The sequence below is a fragment of the Budorcas taxicolor genome, chromosome 7 (assembly GCF_023091745.1).
Source record: "Budorcas taxicolor isolate Tak-1 chromosome 7, Takin1.1, whole genome shotgun sequence".
Lineage (NCBI taxonomy): Eukaryota > Metazoa > Chordata > Mammalia > Artiodactyla > Bovidae > Budorcas > Budorcas taxicolor.
Window position 1 is genome coordinate 18,345,055 of NC_068916.1, and position 23,051 is coordinate 18,368,105.

A 23,051-nucleotide genomic window follows, 5' to 3' on the forward strand; every position below is an offset into this window, starting at 1 on the left:
GGTTGATTTCCTTTAAGGTTCACTGGTTTGATCCCCTTGCAGTCCAAGGGACTCTCAAGATTCTTCTCCAGCAATACAACTTGAAAGCATCAATTTTTCTTTGTGGTTGCACTGTCACATCCATACATGACTACTGGAAAACCATAGGTTTGACTATACAGAACTTTGTTGGCAAAATGATGTCTCTGCTTTTTAATACACTGTCTTAACTGAGTTAGTGTATGAAAAATGCTTAGAGTACTTTCTGGCATATAAGGACAGTTTAGTCAGTGTTGACTAATATGATGATTTGTCCAATGGATGAATGAAATCTAACCTTCCCTTAAATTGCCCTGCCTGCCTTTTCTCAGAACAAGCTTTTTCTCCTAGAATTCCAGCCCCTTCTCCCAAATGACTATGTTTACTTTTTTTAGTGTCAATCACCCCCTGCTCCCCAAAACACCCAAACTCTACCAGGGTGTCTTGTTTGTCCCATTAAAAAGTTGAACCCCCTGGGACTTCCCTAGCAGTCCAGTAGTTAAGTTTTCGCACTCCCAAGGAGGGTGGGGGGCTGGGTTCAACTTCTGGTCGCTGATCTAGTATCTCTTATGCCAAAAAAAAAAAAAATTGAACCTACTACCTGGGGGTAGGAAGGAGGGGGAAAGGTTGGCAAACATTTTCTGTGAAGTATCAAATAGTAAATATTTTAGACTTTGCTTGTGTCATCCCATCTTTGTGCAAATACTCAAGTGTCTGGTACCCAACTCTGTGGGACAACTTTCCCTGTCCTGAAGACAGGTTTCACGGGAGACAATTTTTTCCTCGGACTGGGAGGGGAGAGATGGTTTCCGGATGATTCAAGCACACTACATTCATGGTGCACTTTATTTCTATTATTATTAAGCCAGCTGCACCTCAGATCATCAGGGGGTTAGATCCCTGAGGTTGGGGACCCCTCACTTAAGCAAATAGGGAAGCTATGTTCTGATAAAACTTTATAGGCACGGGGCTGGTGGAATTTGCCCAACAGGTCTTAGTCTGTTAACCCTTAAAGGAGTTGAAAATACTGGATTCAGTAAAATAAAATAGACTTTCATATAGTTTCCACGTGCTACCAAAGATCCTTTTAATTTTTTTACCGCTTAAAATATATATTAAAATTCCCAGCTCGTGGGCCATGAATATAAGTCATCTGGCTTGCGGATCGGATTCTGCTGACCCCGGGTCCAGACTGTACCAGAACACCGGTAGTAAGGCGTCTGGGTCCCCAAAACCCGGCCTTCCGGGAGCTGCACCACCAGCACCGAGCCCGCGCGCGCCTCCGGCCTTCCAACCCTCCTTCGCAGAGCGCGCCTCCCGCCAAGCCCCGCCCCTCTCCGCGGCGGTTGGTCGAGCCGCGCCCTCTTCACGCCCGCTGACAGGCACTGCACACAGCCAGTGGGGAGCCGCAAAGTCTTGCGCCCCGCCCCCATCGCGCCCGTGGGAGGTGGCCGTGGGCGGGCCGTTGAGGGGGTGGGGCGCGGAGCCTGGTAACCGTTGCCGATAACAACGCCCCGCCCCGTCGCGGCAGGAGGGCAGGCGGCGCGAGGCAGGCAGGCGGGCGGGCGCCGGGAGCCGGAGGAGGAGCGGCCGCCGCCGCCACCGCCGCCGCCATAGAGACTGTAGCCGTGGAGACTGTTACTTACCAACGGGGACCAACACGCAGCAGCCGCCACCGCCGCCGCGGGAGCCGTTGCCCGAACTCCCGGCCCGAACTCCAGGTGACCGATGCGACCGCCCCGGGCTCTGCCCGGCGAGAGAGTGCGGGGGGCGGCGGGGATCCCGATCGGGGGTCGAGAGGCGGGCAGCGCAGTCCCTGCCGTTCACCCCAAACGTCCGAGATGGCGCGCCCGCGGGACCTCCCTCCTCACCCTGAGTCCCGAAGTCGCAGCTGAGTTTGGGGTGCCCGGGGGGTCCCCCTTTTCCTTTTAACCAAAGTCAGGGAGAGGTGGGGACCCATCGCCTCACTTTTTTCAGAACTTTCTGAGTTGGGGGCTCCCGGGGAGCCGTCTTTCACTGTCACCCTCCAACTCCCCGAGTTGGCGGCGCCCCGAGAACCCCTTTCGAACTTTTACCTTCAAACCCCCTGAATATGGGACTCGTGGGGAACTCCTTCTCACTCTGACTCCCCAAATTTTTAAGCTGGGGACGCCCGAGGACCCCTGTCTCACTGTTTCCCTCAAACCCCGAATTGGGGGGCGCCTCGGCAACGCCTGTTGAACTCTGACATTTAAACTTCTTGAATTGAAGGCGCCTGGGGGCTCTTCCTGTTAATTCCCCAAATCTCTGAAATTGGGGCGCCCAGAGTCACTTCTCTCACTCCTAAACTCAAGTCACTGAATTGAGAAGGTTTAAAGCGTTCGTTCTCACCTCCTTTTGACCTCGCCCCCAAATTCTGAATTTGAGAGTTTTCTGTAGCCCCCTCCTCACTTCTAAAATCCGAAGTCGGTACGCTGGTCTAGAGGAAGAACCGCTCCCCTCCTCGCTTTTTGACCACAAACTCCCGAGAATCGGGCTTCCCCGGAGACCCGTTTCTCACCTTTTCACCAAAAAAGTTTCTCGGGTTTAGGGCTCTTCGAACACTTCCCGGCTGTCTCTCCTGGTAACCGCGCATTCCACAGTTTGGGGGATCCTGGATCCGCCAGTCCCTCGGGGCCCCTCAGGAAGCCCCTGTGCACACCCGCAGCTCCCATCTTAGGACTGATCGCGAAGCAAGAAAAGTTTCACCGAAAGGATTTTTTTTTTTTTTAATAAGTATTTTGTAAAGGGTTTGTGGCCCAAACTGCTCGGTGGCATTTTCTCCGAGAGTTGTTCTAGTGCTTGGTTGTGTGTGTGTCTGTGATAATCCATCCCCCACCCCGACCCCCCTCCCCCCAGTCTCTCCCCCCATCCCGACCTCCCAACCCCCGCCCCCAAATACTCTATTCCTTTTTTTCTCCCCTCTGGGACATGCCAGCGGCGCTCCCTCCAGCTTCGTCCCCGTTGGTTTTTCTCGCTGCCGTGCTCGGAAAAGTTGGGTTTCCGATCCTAGTGGCTATTTACAGGGCCCCCGGGGCCCAACAGCCCCTGCCATTCTGGCGGCGGCGGCGGGGGTGGTTCATCGTCCTAATTTTAACCTCCTGGTTGCCCCGCAGGAATGAGGGAGAAGGGCAGGGTGCCGCACGAAAGTCCAGGGCTGCCTTTCCGCGGAGAGCTCGTTCCTCGGCTTCTGGGTGTTTAAATTATGCGCCGCCCCCCCGCCTCCCCACCCCCCACCCCACCCCGCAGTCCCCCCATACAGCTATTTTCTTGCTCTGTGCCTCTGTGCATTTAACTGTCAGTGCAGGCTGTCATGAGTTTTCCCCCCTCCCAATCAGCTTTATCTCTGCAGATCCAAAATATCAAACCTTATGCAAAGCTCTTCATGTTAACGAAGACTTACCCAACAAAACAGTAATAATAGTAATAACAACAACAGAAAGCATTAACAATAACAATTTTCTCTGTTGCCTGCAGGTATTGGCAACACATTTTTGTCTTGTTGCTTCATACTCTGAAACATTTTTTTGCTTATATGAAGATCCTTACCCTCTGTGCTGGGGAGTACCAGGGGCTGATTACCTGTTCTCTCTCCCACTCCAGTTTAAAAGCTTGGACTGACTCTAAAATAATCTTAGAAATGGCTACTCATCTACTCTGGCCAGAGAAAAAATGCATATGGGATCCCCCCTGCCCAAGGAATTTGATTTCCTTAATTACTGCTGCTAATTTTGCCAACAGGCTAGGTAGAGTATGGGAGGGAACTGGGTAGTCTTTTTTTAAAAAAAAGATTTTTCATAATATATGATGGAAAAGATAACTGGTTCCCAGAGCCTGTGATATTGCAACTGATTTGGGTCAGGAAATGAGTTCAGAAACACTTTGCCCCTGTGATCCAAGCCATATGACTTATTTAACCCTGAAGGTGTGTTCCTCTCATCCCAGATAAACCCCTAAGATGCTGAGAAGGGGAGTCCAGGAGGAGAGGGACAGAGTTACTGGTGACACCCAGTAAGAGAACAATTCCTTTGAAATTCAGCTGATACGTGCTTTCTGGGTGCTGGGTACATATCACCTTAATATTTTTCTTTTAACCATGTTGATCACTGAAGCACTGCCAGGATGGAGCTAGTCACCAGAAATATACATGCCAGGAACTTATCTGGCTCTCATTCTTTAGATCTAATTTGTAAATTCAGATTTGAATTAAAATTAATTAATATGAATTTATATTTGATGAATTGAACTTTCATTAATCATAGAATTGAGTCAACATTTTAAATGTACAGTTTTGGTAGTCACATGTGGTGGTTTTGCTCATAAAATTCCAGGCCAGGAGGAACCATATCTTATGGTACATTTGGCTCTTTTTAGTTAATGCAGGTTATCCACTTATTTATTTATTTAAAAAATATTTATTTATTTTTCTGGCTGTGTCAGGTCTCAGTTGTGGCATGTGGGATCTTAGTCCCCTGACCAGGGATCAAACCCAGGTGCCCTGTATTGGGAGTGTGAAGTCTTAGCCACCGGACTGCCAGGGAAGTGCCAACCACTTATTTAAATGACGTGCTCCCCGCTACACACCTACATATTTGTAAAATGTAAACGTTTTTTCAAAGCATGGGAGGTTCTCAGAGAAACTCTCCCTCATCAGACCCTCACTGAACCCAAGATGAGCCAAGGAATTCTTATCAGAAAAGGCAAACAAAGAGGGAGAACTTGAGAGGAAGACCCAGAATTAAGGGGATAAGGAGTAGGGGCAGAGGATAAGGGGAAGGGCTGGGGAGAGCCCACCAAGTGGGTTGGCTGCTAGGGCTGGTGAAATTGGCGACCCTGAGAGGCAGCTTAAGGGCAAGGGCTTACAGTCCCCCAATCTGTTCCTCTGAAGACTCCCAGGTCCCTTAGTGAGTATCAGCCGGCTTCGCCCAGCTGCTCAGGCTAATACTTCGGAGTCATCCTCTAGCCCTGTGTGTGTGTATGTGTGCATGTCTCTGTCTTTCCCTCAGTCTCTCTCTCTCTCAAGCCATCAGCAAAAAAAACTAAAATCTAACCGCGCCTCACCACCTCCACCATCAGCCCCTGGTCTGAGCCTCTAGCTCCTCATGCCCAGATGCTTCCAGCCGTTCACTGAGGGTTGTATCATGTCCTCTTGTGTATTCCTCAGTTCAGAACCCACCCGCGGCTCCCATCTCACTTGGAGCAAAAACAGAAGTCCATCCCCCAACTGGGGCCCCCAGCCCAGTCCCTCTTTAGCCTAATCTCCAATCCCATGTGCCTGCCTTCAACGTCACTGGCCTTCCCAGAGTACCTCAAACCCTCTGCCTGGAAAGTTCTTGGTCCAGGCATCTGGGGGCTTCCTCCCTCACAGCCTTCAAGCCTTTTCTCAAACTCATCTTCCCAGGCCATTGACTTGCAAGTGATGGTACCTTTGTCCCCTCCCCCCACCACCCTGGGCTTTCTCTCTCTTTCACATTTATCACTAACACCCCATATATTACATAGATTGATTTTATGATTGCTGTTCTCTCATTAGAATGTCAGCTCACTGCCAAGACGCTCTGGGTGTTTTATGAACTTCCGTATCCCCCAGGCTGAGAATCATTCTGGCACTGAGTGGGCACTTGATAAATATTTGTTAAGTGAATAAGTAAATGATCTCCCATGCACCTAATGGGAAAGCTGCTGTGAAAATGAAGAGCTGCTCTTTATTTACCATATCTCGCCTTCTGTATGACTCAGTACAGCTCAGATTGGATGAATGAAGTCAGTGGGAAAAGGGAAGGAAAAGTATGAGTCCCAGCCCTGGATGCTGCCCATGTGGGCTTCTGGGCCTGGCGCAGAAGGGGGTTAATGTTTATTAGCTCAGTGACTTCAGGTAAGGTTTGGCATAGGTGAAAGAGGTAATCACTTACATATTTTTTTTTAAATACTGTGTTTTTTTAAATGTAGACTGTTTTTAAAGTCTTTGTTGAATTTGTTACAAAATTGCTTCTGTTTTATGTTTTGGTCTTTTGGCCCTGTGCAGCATGTGGGATCTTAGCTCCCCAACCAGGAATCAAACCCACACCCCCTGTATTGCAAGGCAAAATCTCAACCACTGGACCACCAGGGAAGTCCCCACTTTATGGTCTTGATATTAGAAATAATATTATAACTGTGTAGCCCACGGCCTGGTACAGAATAGGTGTATGACAGAGTAGCTATTATTATTGCTGTTGTTATTTTTATTATTAGAACAGAACAAAGAAGCAGTGTGGCCTGCCTGGGATGGATTTTTCAGTTTGGTTTCCTGACCACCAAGTGCTGAGGAGACATTCAGTAAATACTTCTTGCTCTATTGAGTGGGTGAGCCTTACATGGTCTGTTTTAAGTTGGGAAATACCCTTCAATTGCATAGAAATCCTCTGATATGGTATCTGCAAGCGTGAAGCTCTAGGCAAAACCAAATGTCACCAGAAAAGTAGCTCACATCTTGGTTGGGGTATTGGTTCATCTGAAATTACTCCCCAAACATCACACTTTTGGATGGGTTTCGCCAAGCAGCCAGCTCAGCCAGCAGAACCTCCAGATGAGAATGTTTAAAAACTGGCTTCCCCTCTCTGTTATCGCTGTCACTTAGGTGCCAATCAGGTCAAAATCTGGAAATCAGTGGCTCAGAGGTGAGAACCGGCCTGGTGTTCGTGCCAGGACTTGAGTTGGGCCCTCAGGAGCAGACTGCCTGGCCTTACTCCTCGTTACACCTTGCTTCTTTTTTTCTTGAAATGCATTCCTATTTTATGATACTTAGGTTTTGTATGTTTCAAAGCAGGGTTTTGAGCCCTGGCAACCTCATTTTTAATTCTGGTCAATTCTATGACTTTCCAAGAAATATAGTTGACTTGCAAAGCCTATTGATGATACATACAGCAACTGGATTTCAGACCCTGTGAATTAGATTATACCTGCCACATGCTGTGTTGAAAAATGGAAAAAAAGAAAAAACACCTTATAAAGCCATTAAAAGCCTAGAACTTACTTGTTATGGCCCAATATAGTGATGATTTGTCATTTACTACGTAATGAAGCCCAGATATGCTATATAATGTGAGCCTGTTTCTACTAAGATCTCTGCAGTTACTTTGAGTGAGTGTGTGTGTGTGTGTGTGTGTGTGTGTGTTTAAGTGTAAGAACTGGGCTATGGTGTCCAGGAAAGCTCTTCAGGAGGTGATAGTTGAGCTGAGACTGAACTGATAAGAGGGAGCAGCCCTGTGCAGTTCACAGGGAGAGCCTTCTGAGGGGGCAGCAGGTGCAAAGGTCCTGTGGCAGGTGGAATCACCTGGCCCTGGTGAGGGCAGAGAAACGTGGCTGTGTGGCTAATGACTGGTGAGCAAAAGGAGGAGACACAGAGGGCCCCAGGGGCCATAGGGAGCAGTCTGGCTGCTATTCTAAGTATAAATTAGGTCTCGGGAGATTTAACCTCCTCCCGTAGCTGTCAGAGCCTTGGTGTCCAGTCGTTCACTGGAAAACGTACTTTCTAGACCTCTGCCATTTCTTCATCTCTCATTCATTCATTCATTCCTTTGTTCATAACTCTCTGAGTCAAACACTATCCTGTGAGGTTACAGAGACTAAGACCAACTAGGAGAGGGCGATGGCTTCAGAACAAGGATGGGCTGGAGGCCTCTCTAGGGTCCAGCAGGTACACAGAGGAGGCAGGCGCTCACCTGGAGGGGCCATGAAAGGTGTGCAGGAGGAGGTAGGCTGGAGTGGAGCTTTGAAGTGCAGGCAGACAGGTGGGGAGAGCTGTGGCGCGACTGTGTTTTCTGGAAGCTGAACACAGGGAATGGAGGAGACCAGGCCAGAGAGGAGAGCAGGTGTCGGCCTCCATGGTCTGTTTCTGGAAGTGAAGGCTCGCTGCGGCACGGCCACACTCATCCACCCACGTAATCTCTGGCTGCCTTTTAGAGGCCACGGCGGGGTAGACTATTTGCAATGGGCACAGAATGTGAAACTCAAAGCCTAACGTATTTACTGCCTGGGCTTTTACAGGGACAATTTGCGTACCTCTGACTGGATGAGTGGGACTTGTCCGCTGCCAGGACAAGAGGTTTGTTGGGGAAGATCTTTGCGATCCGATGGGATTTTGGTAGGTGGAGTGGAAGGCATGGCCTCTGGAGGCTGGTGATGGAGAATTATGGCTGGTGTGGTCCAAGCCTGGGGTGACAGGGGCCAGGCCGACTACACCAGCCGGGGATGCTTGGGGAGACAGAGGTGCAGGGTTCTGGGGGCTCCGAGGGCCCAGTGACTTCTTGTGGGACAAAGGACTGGGAGGAGTCCAGTCTGACTTTGGGGATCAGGCAGAACAGGCCACTTCAGTGAGTCAGGGGTCCCAGGAAATGCTAGTGGGGAGAAGGGTAAGGAGTTGAGGCATGGGCATGGGCTTGGCTGGCTTGAGACTCATGGGGCCACTGGAGAGCAGGCAGTTTTCCGCCAGGCTACTGGATTTTGGGGTCCGGAGATGGGGAGGGAGGCAGTCCAGGCTGGATGTCAGGATCTGGGTGCTGTCAGCACGTCATTGGTCATTTCAGTCGTGAAAATGGATGCGCTCACTCAGGGAGAAGCCAGACAGTGAGAAGAAAAGGCCAGAGGCAGAACCATCCAAATTCCAAGAGCAGGAAACCAAGAGTCAGAGGAAAGCATGTTTAAAAAATGATAGCAAAACACAATGACATAAAATTTATCATTTTAACCCATGTTACGCACACAGCTCCGTGGCACCAGGCACATTCACATTGTTGGGCAACCATCCCCACCACTCATCCCCAGAACTTTCTCATCTCCCAAACTGAAACTCGGTCCCCATGAAACACTGACTCCCCACCCCCTCCCGCAGCCCCTGGCCCCAGCATCTACTTCCTGTCTCTATGGCTCTAACTCAGTGAGAGACCTCCTATGGGTGGAATCAGACAGCATTTGTCCTTTTGTGTTGGTTTCTCTTACGGAGCTTTATGTCCTCGTGGTTCATCCAAGGTGTAGCAGGTGTCAGTGTCTCCTTCATCTTTGGGGCTGAATAATATTCCACTGTGTGGATGGACCACAATTTGTGTATCCATTCATCTGTCGATAGACACTTGGGCTGCTTCCACATTTGGCTACTTGAATCATGCTGGACAGAGGAGGTTTGGCAGGCACAGGGGGAACCAGGCAAAGAGCTCTGAAGCCAGAGGAAGAAGCAACTCAAGGTCTGAGGACCAGAGGGTGAGATTTGGCAGAAACCAGAGAGATGAGCCAACAGAGACAGTTCCCCAGCAAAAAGGGGGAAGGATATGTCTCCAGAGAAGGACAAGAGGTTTGGCTCACAAGTGCCTGTCTCCTCGGCAAACTGTTGAAATCACACTAATGATATAGAAGCAGCCCATTCCTGAAGTCGCAGCAACACTTAATTATGCTTGTATTTTTAAAATGTGAACTGTTTATCTTTTGGAGACAGCGCCATGTTTCCAGGATACATTTCTGTCCAAAGGGTGACCTGCAGGGTAAGGCCTGGGAAGCAATTTCCCCCAAAAATCAACAGCCCACAAAAATGTGTTCCAGCTCCACCCGTCTAGGAAGCACCCAAAGAAAACACCACGCAGAGGTTCCCCACCTCGCCTGTCCTTCTCAGAATACGCACAGATGGAGCCTGCTAGAGAAAAAATAAATTCGGAATTCCAGACCCACCGAAAAGAGCTTGAAGCATGTGTTGGATTTTTAAAAGAATTCTTCATCTTCTAGAAGAGTTCACCTTCCTGGGGACTTCTCTGTGTTTAGTGCTCCTAAGGTCTCCACCTGTTCAACCAGTGCTATGGACCCCAAATATGAAACATCTGAGTCACTTACAGTTAGCCAAACACTTAAGTGTATTCATATATCATCATGTAGGGAGTTACAAGGGGAGAAGGTGATAGAGAAATTTTAAATTGCTAGCAGCCATTTGCCACTGACATTTGGACTGGAAGTTAAAACGTGAAGTGGGTATAATTCCAGAGCTCCTCAATTGTGTAAATCAAGGCATGGTGATACGGGCAACTCTTAAAATGACAGGCAGGCATGAATAGGAGTTATTTCTGGAGACTTCCCTGGTGGTCCAGGGGCTAAGACTGAGCTCCCAATGAAGGGGTCCCAGGTTCCATTCCTGGTCAGGGAACTGGATCCCACGGGGCACACAGTAAGATCCCACCTATGTTCTGCAGCTAAGACCTGGAGCAGCCAAATAGAGATTTTTTTTTTTTTTTCAAGAAGAAGGTATTTCTGGAAGCCCTGTAAAAAACAAATTCATCGCTGGCCTTAGTCCATGCCTGACCGAGCCTTTATCACTGGAACTGGACTGTGCTCCTTGGGGAAACTCGGCAGGGACCGGAAGAGACTCACCAATGAGCGATTTTCTAGCTGAACGAACTGCAGGATGGCGGAGTAAGACGTGGCGGCCCCGCCTAGATTCTGATTGGGAAGCTTCTCCCTCCCTCGAGTATGTGGGGTCTGCAAGGCCTCGCTTCTCCGGGTCTTGTAGCTCTCATGACCACAGGAGCCCACCTTCCTCTCCCCTCCTGTTCTGGAAGGAGGGTTTCTGTAGTCTCAGCTCTGCAGCAGTGAGCACACTTGGAGTCACTCCCAGATCCTGCACGTAGACTTCGTGCCTTGGGCTCCCAAGTCTTACCTACCTCTTCATCCCCTCGCAGTCCACCCCGCCATGGCTCTCCTGGGCTCCGGCAGGAGGAGGGGTTGGGCACATTCTCTCTGCTTTCTGTAGCCAAACAGATGGACTGGCCCCTCCCTGTCGTTATAACCACGTGGCACTTAGCTCAGTGTTCAAGGCTTGTCTCCATCCAATCCTGCTTCTCTTCATTACCCATCTTTCACGACTTCTCTGGATGGGCTTGCGATGCCTTAAAAGAGGTCTAATACTTGGGTCTCCCCTTTCTTTGAAATGTCATTTCTGCTGATGAAAACTTACCTCTTCTCTGATGCGCTCTCTCCAGGGACCCTTGAGATGGTCATTGGTGAATTAAGTGGGAAAGCAGAAGAGTAGGCCAGGTTTCTCCAACGCATCACCATTGACTTTGGGGCCCGATTGTTCTTGGTGGGATGGTGGGGAGGCTGTTCTGGGCCTCGTAGTAGGTTGAAGAGCATCCCTGGCCTCCAGCTGACCAGAGCGCCCACTCCAGCCCCCCAATCCTGATGACAACTCTGTCCCCAGCATGTGGCAAATGCCCCCTGGGGGGCAGAACCAGCCCCTCGTTAGGTGCCCCTGGACCGATCAGTCAGAAGTACCAGGGCATGTAGGTTTCGCATCCCACGCTGCATGAATGTGCCATCGTGGCTTTATGTGTCTCACTTCCTGTCCTCAGGTGTGAGCCCTCAGGGGACAGCTGTCCCTGCCACACTTCCCGCACGTCTTTGTACTTCACACGTGAGTGACTCAAACCCTTGAGCCAGAGAGCTCTTCAGGCCTACGTTGAGTAGCAAGTAAAAATCCCGAAATCCTTGCCTGCAATTTGGTAACCCTCAAAACTCCGTGTTTTTCAGTTTGGCAGTTCCTCATAGACTTACCATATGGCCCAGCATTTCCATTCCAAGTGTGTACCCCAAACAATCCAAAACCCACCATGTCTACACCAAAACGTGTACACAGTGTTCATAACAACATTACTCATAACAGCCAAATGTGAAGAAGACCCAAACATCTATTTGTAGAAGAATGGATACACAAATGTCATGTAACCACATACTTTACTATTTGCCAACTGAAGCAAATGAAATACTGATAATACTACAACATGGAGTTGTATGACTCTTGAAAACACTATGCCAAAGGAAAGAGGCCAGGCCAAAAAAAAGGTCACATATTATATGATTCCATTCATAGGAACCATCCAGAATAGCAAATCCACAGAGACAAAAAGTCACTTGGTTGCTGGAGGTTTTGAGGGTGGGGATGTGCAATGGGGAGTGATTTGTAATATATAAAAGTTTCTTTGGGGATGATAAAGATATTCAGGAATTAAATAATAGTGATGGTTATATACATTTGAGAATCAGTAAATTTGATATTTAAAAAACAACAACAACCTGTGTTTTAGATTCAGCTTAGATTAACATTCCAGCCCCTTCAATATGTAGTTTGTTTTTTTGTTGTTGTTTTGTACCAAATCCCCAGAGAAATTTTAATCAAAGACCCCTGCTGCTAATTGACTCTCCTTTTGGCCCAGCTGAAATTGAAGGTTCTTCTCCAGAAAGCAGGGCTCTTCCTGCAGACAGGAAGTCTTACCACCCAATTGCTGCTGGGTCCTAAAGCCAGGAGCCACGTACACAGTTGTTGCTGTTCTTAGCGACTGCTAAGTTGTGTCTGACTCTTTTGCGACCCTGTGGACTATAGCCCACCAGGCTCCTCTGTCCATGGGATTCTCCAGCCAAGAATACTGGAGTGAGGTGCCATTTCCTCCCCCAGGGGATCTTCCCAACCCAGGGAATGAACCTGTGTCTCCTGCGTTGCAGGCGGATTCTTCACTGCTGAGCCACCACGGAAGCCCATGCCATACACCGTGGAGGATGTTTAAATGCCTAATTTTACATCAAGCCAATTGCAATGGCTTGATTCATATTCGTTTGCTTTGGAGCTTTTCAAAGATTTCACTCCATTAAAAAGTCGATTTGAAACAAGCATACTTACGTCAGTTAGATTTATTTCCTCCACAAGACATGGCACTCAAAATTTGTGAAAGAACTCTTCTTTCTGCAGTGGGGTAGGGCCACACTCATCACTGTTTGGAACCAGATTTTATTTATGGTGGTTCTGGTCATTTGCAAAGGATGCCAAGTGCCAATAAAACTTCACTTACGGGCGCCGAAATGTAAATTTCTTATCATTTCCATGTGCCACAAAATAGTTTGACTCCGACCTTTTTTTCTTTTTTTTTTTGACCATTAAAAAATGTAAAGGGACTTTACTGACGGTCCAGTGGTTAAGATTCTGGGCTCCCATTGCAGAGGTGACACAGGTTCGATCCTTGGTTGGAGAACTAAGATCCCACATCTCTCGATGCAGCCAAAGAGTAAACAATAAATTTAAAAAAATTTGTTAAGTAAAAATCATTCTTGGTTTGTGGACTGTACAAAACCAGGCAGCCAACTGGACTGGAGTTGGCCTTGGGCATGGGCCATGGTTTTCTGGCCTCTGCCTTGTGATGAAGGATGGAGTCCAGTGCATTCACAGCCTGTTTTCCCCGAGAGCCCCCACCAGCCCAATCTCTCTGCCCTCCTTCTGGTCCCAACCCCCAGGACACACACACTTCCCTGCACAAGGTTCTTGCTCTTGAACTGCCCCACCCTCCCCATCTACCCCACCCTCACCCCTCCACCCTCATGGGAAGGTCCTGCTTGTCCCACAGTGTCCATTATGAGACAGTCTCAGGTTCCCTGCCTCAGGGTTTATCTTCCCAAGTTCTACCTGGAGTCAGCACCTGTCACCTTTGGCTCCGATGGCGTTATTTGTGTGTTTCCTTTTCTCTCTTCCCTGGTGGCTCAGATGGTAAAGAATCTGCCTGCAATGCAGGAGACACGGGTTCAATCCCTGGGTCAGGAAGATCCCCTGGAGGAGGGAATGGCAACCCACTCCAGTATCCTTGCCCAGCGAGTCCCATGAACAGAGGAGCCTAGTGGGCTACGGTCTATGAGGTCCCAAAGAGTTGGACACGACTGAGCTACTAACACTTTTCTCTCACACACAGTATAAGACCCCTGAGGGCAGAGATCAGGTCTGTCTTTGTGGAGCACCAAATAATTCGTTGAATTGACTCTGCTGCTGCTGCTAAGTCGCTTCAGTTGTGTCCGACTCTGTGCAACCCCATAGACAGCAGCCCATCAGGCTCCCTTGTCCCTGGGATTCTCCAGGCAAGAACACTAGAGTGGGTTGCCATTTCCTTCTCCAATGCATGAAAGTGAAAAGTGAAAGTGAAGGCGCTCAGTCGTGTCCGACTCCTAGTGACCCCATGGGCTGCAGCCTACCAGGCTCCTCTGCCCATGGGATTTGCCAGGCAAGAGTAATGGAGTGGGGTGCCATTGCCTTCTCCTGAATTGACTCTAGCTCTTACTAGATCAAAATCTGACCATTCTCTGAAATCATTTCGCTTATTACTTTCTAGTAACATAGGGCCTCATGAGAGATTTGTGATTTCACAGTTGGGTGACTTACCCTAGGAGTCCCCTGGATCACGATTTTCCAATGGAGATATAACGTGAGTTGTGTGTAACTTAAAATTTTCTAGTAGCCATGGTCTCAAAAGTAAAAACAGGTGAAATTAATTTGAATAATATTTTTTATTTAACCTAGTATCTACAAAATATTTTTTTTTAACCACAGCCTCTATATGAAACCATTTTTATTGAGGTAGTCCACATCCTTCTTGGGGGGCTAAGCCTCTGAAATCCAGTGTGTGATTTACACCCAGCACGCGTCTCAGTTCAGGTGGGCCACATTTCAAGAACTCAGTAGTAATATATGGCCACCATGGACATATTAGACAGTGTGGGTCAAAGTGTCAAATGAGGTCAGGCACAACCTTTAGATCATCCTGAGTCTTTTATTGATTGATTGGCTGAGCAAGGTTCTCTAATTTTGGTGCGAGGGCTTGGTTGCCCTACAGCAGGTGGGATCTTAGTTCTGTGACCAGGGATTTAATACACGTCCTCTGCATTGGAAGGCAGAATCTTAACCACTGGATCACCAGGGAAGTCCCCATCCCAACTCTTTTTAAAAGACAACCACTTAAAACGATAATAATAATGATAAAAGGTGACCCATCTTTGAGCTCTTGACTGTCTTCAGTCCTTCGTAGTCTCTCAGTTTGAGGTCACTCACAAGATCTGAGGAGCACAGGTCCCCCCACCTCAGATGTTTGCCATTTTCTAAAGTGATCCTGGTTGAACTTTGTGAACAGGTGTCCATGCCTGGCGGCTGGGCAGTTGGATCCCAGAATTCCCGAGGGACCATCTGGGGACTCTGGGATCCTTGTGGGCAGTTCCTGGAAGTCTGTTTACTTCCCCTCTTCCATTACGGAGCCGAAGTCATATCTTTTCACTGTAGAAAAAAATCCAACTCGTTTTAAAAAATAAAGAGGAGAAAGAGAGCCTCTGGCTTCCCCCTCTTCTCTCCTCCTGCCCATCCCACCAATGGTAAAGTTCAGTGCGGTTGCTTTCCAATTTTGTACGCAGATAAAACATCCTCACTGATGCTTTCTCATTCTTTCATCGAAATGTAACTGATAAAAATTCACCGCTATGTAAAGTGTACAATTTCACGGCTTTTAGTATCCTCACGGGATTATACAGTCATCACTGCTATTTCTAGAACATTCCATCACCCCCAAAAGAAACCCCCTGACCCTCCCGCAGCCTCTGGCAGCCATTACTCCACTCTGACTCAGTGGACTTGCCTGTGCCGCGTGTTTCCGGTCTGGCCTGCTGTGCTGCCTTCTCTCGCCGCCATGTTTTCCAGGTTCGTCCGTGCTGCGGCGTGTGTCAGTGTCCCTTCCTTTTTCGTAGGCATGGGATGCTCACTTTTCTGCGCGTGCTCTTCTCATCTGATACTCAGTCTGTGTCTTTCCTTGTCACACTGCGTGTCTGCTGCGTCTCTCTATGCTGACTGTCTGAGCTTCCTCTGTACAGATGTGTCCTGAGGCACTTACTTAGCTCCTTATTAGGGGCATTTCATTCGTACTTTTTCGCTTTCATCAGCAATGTTGCAGTGAATGTCCTCATCCAAATATATTTATGCATTTGGTGAAATGTTTACAGATTCCCAGAAGGGGAATCGCTGGGTGGGCGGGAACTTCCTTTCTTTTGCATTAGTTTGTTCTCATGTTCTTACTCCAGTCTTGCAGCAGTGGTCACTTCCAACCATGTCCTTGCCTGAAACTTACGCCATCTTCTCCCACCCCGGCCCCAGCACCATCACACTCCTTCACAATCTGCTTGTCCTTTACCCTTAACTTCCGGTCTCATTCATAGCATAGCAGGTCACAGAACTTTGGACAATCGGGTGAACTTGTGTGTCCCTGCCTGACCACCAGGAGAATGCACAGTGATCACCCCCCTTGGATCTGCCCGGGATTTCAAAGATTCTGGGGCTCCTCACCCCCTCTCCCTGGACCAGCCCATTTCGCAGCCCACGTGCAGCTGACTCAGCCCCGTCCATCACCGCCAGCTGCGCCGCCTGTGCCTCTGGGGGAGGCCCAGCCATTCGGCAGGTTTGTGCCGACACAAGTTCACACCTGTTGCCTTGACTCTGAGCCGAGGCTTGCGTGGCAGCAGCGCTTCCCCACTCCCATCCCTTCCAGTTCCCTGTTGGTACGTGGTTTCCAGCTGTTGCCTCAAATCCCCATCAAAGCGTTTGCTCAGCTGTGGTGAAACCAGATGACTGGTCCCTCGGGGTCATCGTCCTCCAGTGCCAAGTGGGGGCCCGCTCCTGCCGGGGTGTCTCCTCCCAAGTGGGGACCCCGTTTCTCGTGCAGCCTCTAGATGCTGCTCTCCGACCTGTCTCCATGTCATCTGACTTCTCATAGAGCTTACACTGTGACTCTACACAAATGACACAAAACCAGGATCCAGACCAAGTGGAATAAAGTTATCCACCCCTAATCAAAGCTGTCCCCCCACTTTAAGTGTAACAGATCAGATGTTTCTTTTTAACATCCTTGAAGACTTCTGAGACACCTAATTTGATTTTCCTTTATTAGTGTTTCATGAATATGAAATCTTCTAGAAACTGCTTGCTTCTTTATCCTCCAGTGGTGAGGTTCACTTGGAAGGAGGGGTACAGAGCAGGAAGTCTTCATTTCTCTCAACTCTCAAACTAGGACATATTCTCCTTTCAAAGTCCTAATGGTGGGAAGCCCGCCCCTAGCTATCCCCTCCTCCTTCCTTCCCGAAATTGGTTATGTTTACGGGACACATCTAACCAAACATTGTGGCGTTTTAAAAGCAGGCTTTCTTACACCTTCCCCCACGTCACTGAGGTTTTCAAACAGAAGGTCTCTTTGGAATAGTGTGTGAGAAGGATTTTTGTCCCTTAACCAAGTTTACTTCTGAAAATGGTACAAAGAATTCCGACTGAGTCAGCTCTCAGGCCTAACATCCTCATGGTTGGGAGCAGTGCTGTATTTCACTTCTCTCCAGGTAAAGAACAAAGGGACAGGGACTTCCCTGGGAGTCCAGTGATTAAGACTCCACACTCCCAATGCCCAGGGCCCGGGTTCAATCCCTGGTCAGTGAACTAAGATCCTGCATGCTCTGGAGCAGCCAAAAAAGTAAAAATAAAAAAATATGGGAACAAATTCGTTTATAGAACATCTTTTTTGCTACTTGTCTGGCATCTGCCCGTACCTGCTGGGTCATTTTCTTTTAATTGAGATAAAATTCACATAAAATTTACCATGTTAAGGTACAATGCAGTGATTTCTAGGATATTTACAATGTTCTGTATCCATCCCTATCTAATTCTGGAAGTGTTTCATCGCCCCCAAAACAAACCCTGTGCCTGTTATGAGCCCCTCCACATTCCCCCTCCCCCAACCCCTGGTAATTGCTAACCTAGCTCCTGTCTCCGTGGATTGGCCTGTTCTGGATGTTTCCTATAGTGGCATCCTATAATCAGAGGCCGTTTGCGACTGACTTCTTCCACTGAGCATCGTGTGCCGAAGTTCATGGACATTGTAGCAAGTGTCAGTGCTTCCTTCCCTTTTATGGCTGAATTTTATTCCATTGTATGCATGGACCACAATTTGTTTATCTGTTCATCCAGTGATGGACATTTGGATTATTTCTACCTTGGGGTTATTCCAAGTGATGCTGCCGTGAATGTTTGTGGACAAGTTTTTGCGTAAACATCGATTTCCATCTCTCCTGGGTGACTACCTAGGAGTGGAGTTGCTGGGTCATATGGTGACCAACTTCTAAAGGAGGTGCCAAATGTTTTCCACAGCAGCCACGCCATTTTCCGTCCCCGCCAGCAGCGTAGGAGGGCTCCAATTTCTCCTCGTCCTCGCCGACACGGTCTTCTTTTCCCTTGTTTTTATTATAGCCAACCTAGTAGGTGTGAAGCAGTATCTTGTGGTTTTCAATTTCGTTTTCCAAATGACTGGTGATGTTTGAGGACAATCTTTTCCTTGCCCATTTGTATACCTCCTTTGGAGAAATGTCACCTCAAAAGTGTGAGCTTCTACAATTTTCTTGCATCCACAAATTCTTTTCCTTTGTGAAATGCGCAAAGACCCTGAATCATAAAGATGGGGGAGATGCGCGTCAGAGCTATGTGGAGGGGGTGGTGGAGGGGAGTGAGGGTCAGAAGCCACAGGGCAAGAGGGCTGTCCTCTCGCTTCCTTGTGACCCAATCTCCTGCTCTGGCTTGTGGGCACGTCCTTTTCAGAGACTTCCTGACAGCCTGCATCCTCTTGCTTGAGGAGGGAAACTGGGCAGGGATGTGGGCGATCACCCTCCAAATGTCCTTGGTCTCTGAATGCTCACATTTCCACACCAACACGCAGTTAGACATGACATGGCCTGTTGGACACCTGTCCATTTATCTACCCTCAATTGTTTTAGGCTCTCCCTTAGAGATAAGAATGATTATTATTATTATTTTACATTTTAAAGCGGTAGGAAAAGACAAAATTAATAATAGTTTAGAAACACATGAAATTCCATGAAATTGACATTCCAGGGGCCATAAGTGAAGTTTTATCGGTACACGGCCACACTCATCCATGTACGTATCAACTGTGGCAGCTTCCACCCTACATTGGAGGGGCTGAGTAGTGTCCGAAATGAGCATCTAACCCTAAAACATTCACTGTGGGGCCTTTTACAGGAAAAGTTGGCCAAGGGCTGATCGCCCAGTTCCTCTGGTTATATTTGACCTGCATTGGGTACAGCATCGAGCGTGTATGAACATGATGCTGGCTTGGAGGTGTGTGAACACTTGGACGTGCCGGCACTGTTTAACGTTATTTTTCACTTCTTTTAAGACAAAGGGGATAATATTTACTGTATTATCTTCTCCCGGTTGCTGTAATTAAAGAGTCTTGGTCTGGCCACACCCATCCTGTAGGCCGAGTCCCCTTTCTTCCTATGTCCGTGAGGCTGGGCCTTCCCCTGTTCCCAGCACCCTGGCCGTTCTCTCTGAGAAGCTTCCTCATCTTTCAGGCCCGGTGAGCCGGGCTGAGTTTAGACCAACACGTGGAGTGGGCAGGTCCTCTGCCGTCAGGAAGCTCCAGTTCTTCTTCCTTCGGATCTCCTGCTCACCAACACTCAGCCCTGGTAGCAGTCCCCCATGGACAGGTCCCTCTCAGAGGGTCACACCTGCTCTGGAATTTGGTGCCCGAATCATGGCGCCCAAGAGTAATTTCTGAAATGAATCACTGCTCATGTGGGAAATCCAGCATCTAGAACCATTGTGTTCATGTTGGAACAGATGCTAAAGAAGTCAAAATGTGGGGACTTCCCTGGAGGTCCATTGGTTGAGACTTCATCTTCCAATGCAGAAGGTGGTGTTTGCCACCTGGCCAGAGATCTAAGATCCTGTCTGCCGTTTGGGGTGGCCAAAAAAAGAAAAGAAAGACAAGAAATAGACAAATATCTGAATAAACATTTTTCTAAAGCTGATATTTAAAGGGCTAATAAGCACAAGGAAAGATGCTTAATATTACTCATCATTTAGAAATAAATGAATGAAAACCACAATGAGATACCGCTTCACACCATTAGGATGACTAGTACTGAAAAAAAAACCCAGAAAATAAAAAGTATTAGCAACAGGATAGAGGAGTTGGAAACCTTGTGCATAACCAGCAGAATGAAAAATGGTGCCGCTGCTGTGGAAAACAGTATGGCGGGTCCTAAACAAATTAAACATGAAAATTACCTTATGGTCCTGCGGTTCCTCTTTGGATAAATACCTAGAGACTTGGACAAATACTTGTACACCTATGTTCACAGCAACACTAGTCACAGTAGCCCAAAGATGGAAGTAACCCAAGAGGCCATTGAAAGATGAATGGATAAATAAAATATAGTCCATCTGTACAATGGACTATTTATTATTCAGACCTAAAACAGAAGGAGATTCTGACACCTGCTACAACCTGGATGAACCTTGAGGACTTAATGCTCAGGGAGAGAAGCCAGACACAGGACACACACTGTCTGATTCCACTCACAGGAGGTCCTTGGAGGAGTCAGATCCACAGAGACAGGAAGGAGATGGTGGGGCCAGGGGCTGGGAAAGGGGAGGGGAGTGCGTGTTTCATGGGGACAGAGTTTCAGTTTGGGAAGTTGAGAAAGTTCTGGAGATGGGTGTTGGGGATGGTTTCACAACAGTGTGAACGTGCTTAATGCCACAGAGCTGAGCACTTAAAATATGGTTAAGCTGGTAAATTGTGTTATATATATTCACCACAATTTAGAAAATAATAGTACATCTTTCACTCCACTTGCATTTTGCAGTGTTGCGCTAGAGGAGGCATATTCTTTCATAGTTCAGACCTTGTTAAGTCCCACCTCTCCTGCCAAACCTTAGGATCACAGCTTAGGTAAGGGCCCTGAGAACCTGTAAGCAGTCATTTGCTAGTTGAGTGACATGTCATTAGCTCATTTCACTTCCACACCCTCACTTGGGAAGTTTATACTCTAGGGTTGACGGGCCTTCCTAGATGAGAAAGCAGGGGAGGAGGGGAGACTGAGGGCCAGTCTGGCCACTCACAGGTGTTCCTGCACCAACCACCAGGCCTCCTGGGCTATTCTGGGCAGGCGCCCTGTGCTTGGGAACCCGGGCGCAAGAAGGTACATCACAAAGGAAGAAAAGTAGAATCGATGGGTTCAGAGTCATTTGAATGCCCGTATGATAGCAGGTATTTTTATGCCAGGACTTCCCTGGGAGCTCAGGCATAAAGAATCTGCTTGCCAAACAGGAGATTCGAGTTTGATCCCTGAGTCTGGGAGATCCCAGGGAGAAGGAAATGGCAACCCATTCCAGTATTCTTTCCTGGGAAATCCCATGGATAGAGGAGCCTGGTGGGCTACAGCCTGTGAGGTCACAAAAGAGTTGGACACAACTGAGCAACTAACACAAAATCATTTTATGTGAATATGAAGATGAGTAAAAATGAAAAAAAATTTTAATTAAGCGTTTAAAATTTTGTTACGTTGTTTAAGACATGAATCTTAAATGACCCTCGGAAACAGCGCAGCATGCCGCATGCAGGGGCCCAATCTGGCATGCCACCTGTTTTTCTACAGGTCCCACAAGCTGAGAATAGTTTCTTCATGTTCCAGTGGTTCAAAAAAGGAAATCAAAAGAATAATATTTTGTGACACGTGAAAAGCATATGAAAAGCAAATTTCAATGTTCATAAATTAAGTTTTATTAGAAGAGAGTCAGGAGTAGGGCAAGGCCAGTAAGACAGTCATCTTGGACACAAAATGTAAGGAAAGGCCAAAGAAAACCCAGCCATCAACACAAATTGTATCCCTTTTAAATATTTATTTTTTAATTGAAGGATACTTGCTTTACAGAATTTTGCTGTTTTCTGTTAACCTCAACGTGAATCAGCCATAGGTATACATATATCCCTTCCCTTTTGAACCTCCCTTGCATCTCCCTCCCCATCCCACCTCTCTAGAGTAGTTAATACAGAGCCCCTGTTTGAATATCCTGAGCCATACAGCAAATTCCCCTTGGTTATCTATTTTACATATGGTAATGCAAATTTCCATGTTACTTTTTCAATACATCTCACACAAATTTTATCTTGATGCAGTATTGGAAAAAAAGCAAAATCAGGGACCTCCCTGGTAGTCCAGTGGTTAAGAACCTGCCTTGCAATGCTGGGGACACTGGTTCAATCCCTGGTTGGAGAACTAAGATCCCACAAGCCACAGAGCAGCTAAGTCTGCACACTGCCAACTTCTGGAGGCCTTGCACCACAATGAAGATCCTTTGGCCATAACTGAGACCCAATGCAACCAAGTAAATACATATAAATGCATATTTAAAAAAATCAAAATCAATGCCAGAAAAATCCATGATGAGCACTATATCAAAATCTTAAAGACAGGATTAGTGTCTCCAGTTTTTCTCATCTACCCCAGGTTCATTCCTTGTGGAAGGTCCTGGGCAGTTTTCTAGAGATAGTCACTGAATAGAGTAGCCTCAACAGAGAATTTGGGGCCCATGAAAGCAAAACCACTTATGCTCTGGCCCTTTATAGAAAGTTTGCCAATACTTGATTGAAATCAATTTATTCTGTTGATCCCAAACAGCAAATAACTATTAATATAACCAAAATACAAATTCAACACTTTGTCCATTGCCTCCGTCTTGGGTGCTCTTTTTTTAAAAAAATGAATGTACACTCATATTTCATTTTTGGATAATGGTATTGATAAGTCAATAAGGACAGTTAATACTGAGCTCATCAGTAAGTCAACGCTTGTGGGCTGTGATAATCTACCTGCATGAAAATAATAGAGGCCACTACTTTATTTTTTTTTTCAATATTTATTTATTTGGCCATGCTGGGTCTTAGCTGCAGCATGCACTCTTGTTCCCTGACCAGAGATTGAACCCCGGCCCCTGCATTGGGATCAAGGAGTCTTAGCCACCGGATCACCAGGGAAGTCCCCATCATTTACTTTCATGTTGACTAAATACTGAATGAGTTAACCCTTCATTCACTGGGGTGACTGTGCCTTGGCTTCTTTGCAAAGTCCTGTCCATCTTCCATATCTAGGTCTTCAGAAGCTCGATTAGGAACTTATGAAACATTAATGATCAGTAAAGTGCCACACAAGCTTCCTCCTCCCTGATTCTCCTGCTTTCACTCTTTATCCCAATGGTCTGAAAAGAGGGCTCTTCTAAGAACATGAAAAGTTGAAAGTAAAAGTCTTTCAGTCATGTCTGACTGAATTCTCCAGGCCAGAATACTGGAGCGGGTAGCCTTTCCCTT

The 23,051-nt window shown here is 47.5% G+C and overlaps 1 protein-coding gene across 4 annotated transcripts in view; it reads left to right on the forward strand.

Annotated features, from left to right (window-relative positions):
- Positions 1-1,607: 1,607 nt before the first annotated feature.
- The window catches only part of RFX2 (regulatory factor X2), a 90,401-nt gene continuing 68,957 nt past the window's right edge, over positions 1,608-23,051 (forward strand). For 3 of the 4 annotated variants that reach the window (XM_052643998.1, XM_052643999.1, XM_052643997.1), the window contains exon 1: positions 1,608-1,739. The gene's annotated coding sequence lies outside the window, so the exon portion shown is untranslated. The remainder of the gene's footprint in view (positions 1,740-23,051) is intronic. The other variant, XM_052644000.1, reaches the window with a different exon arrangement.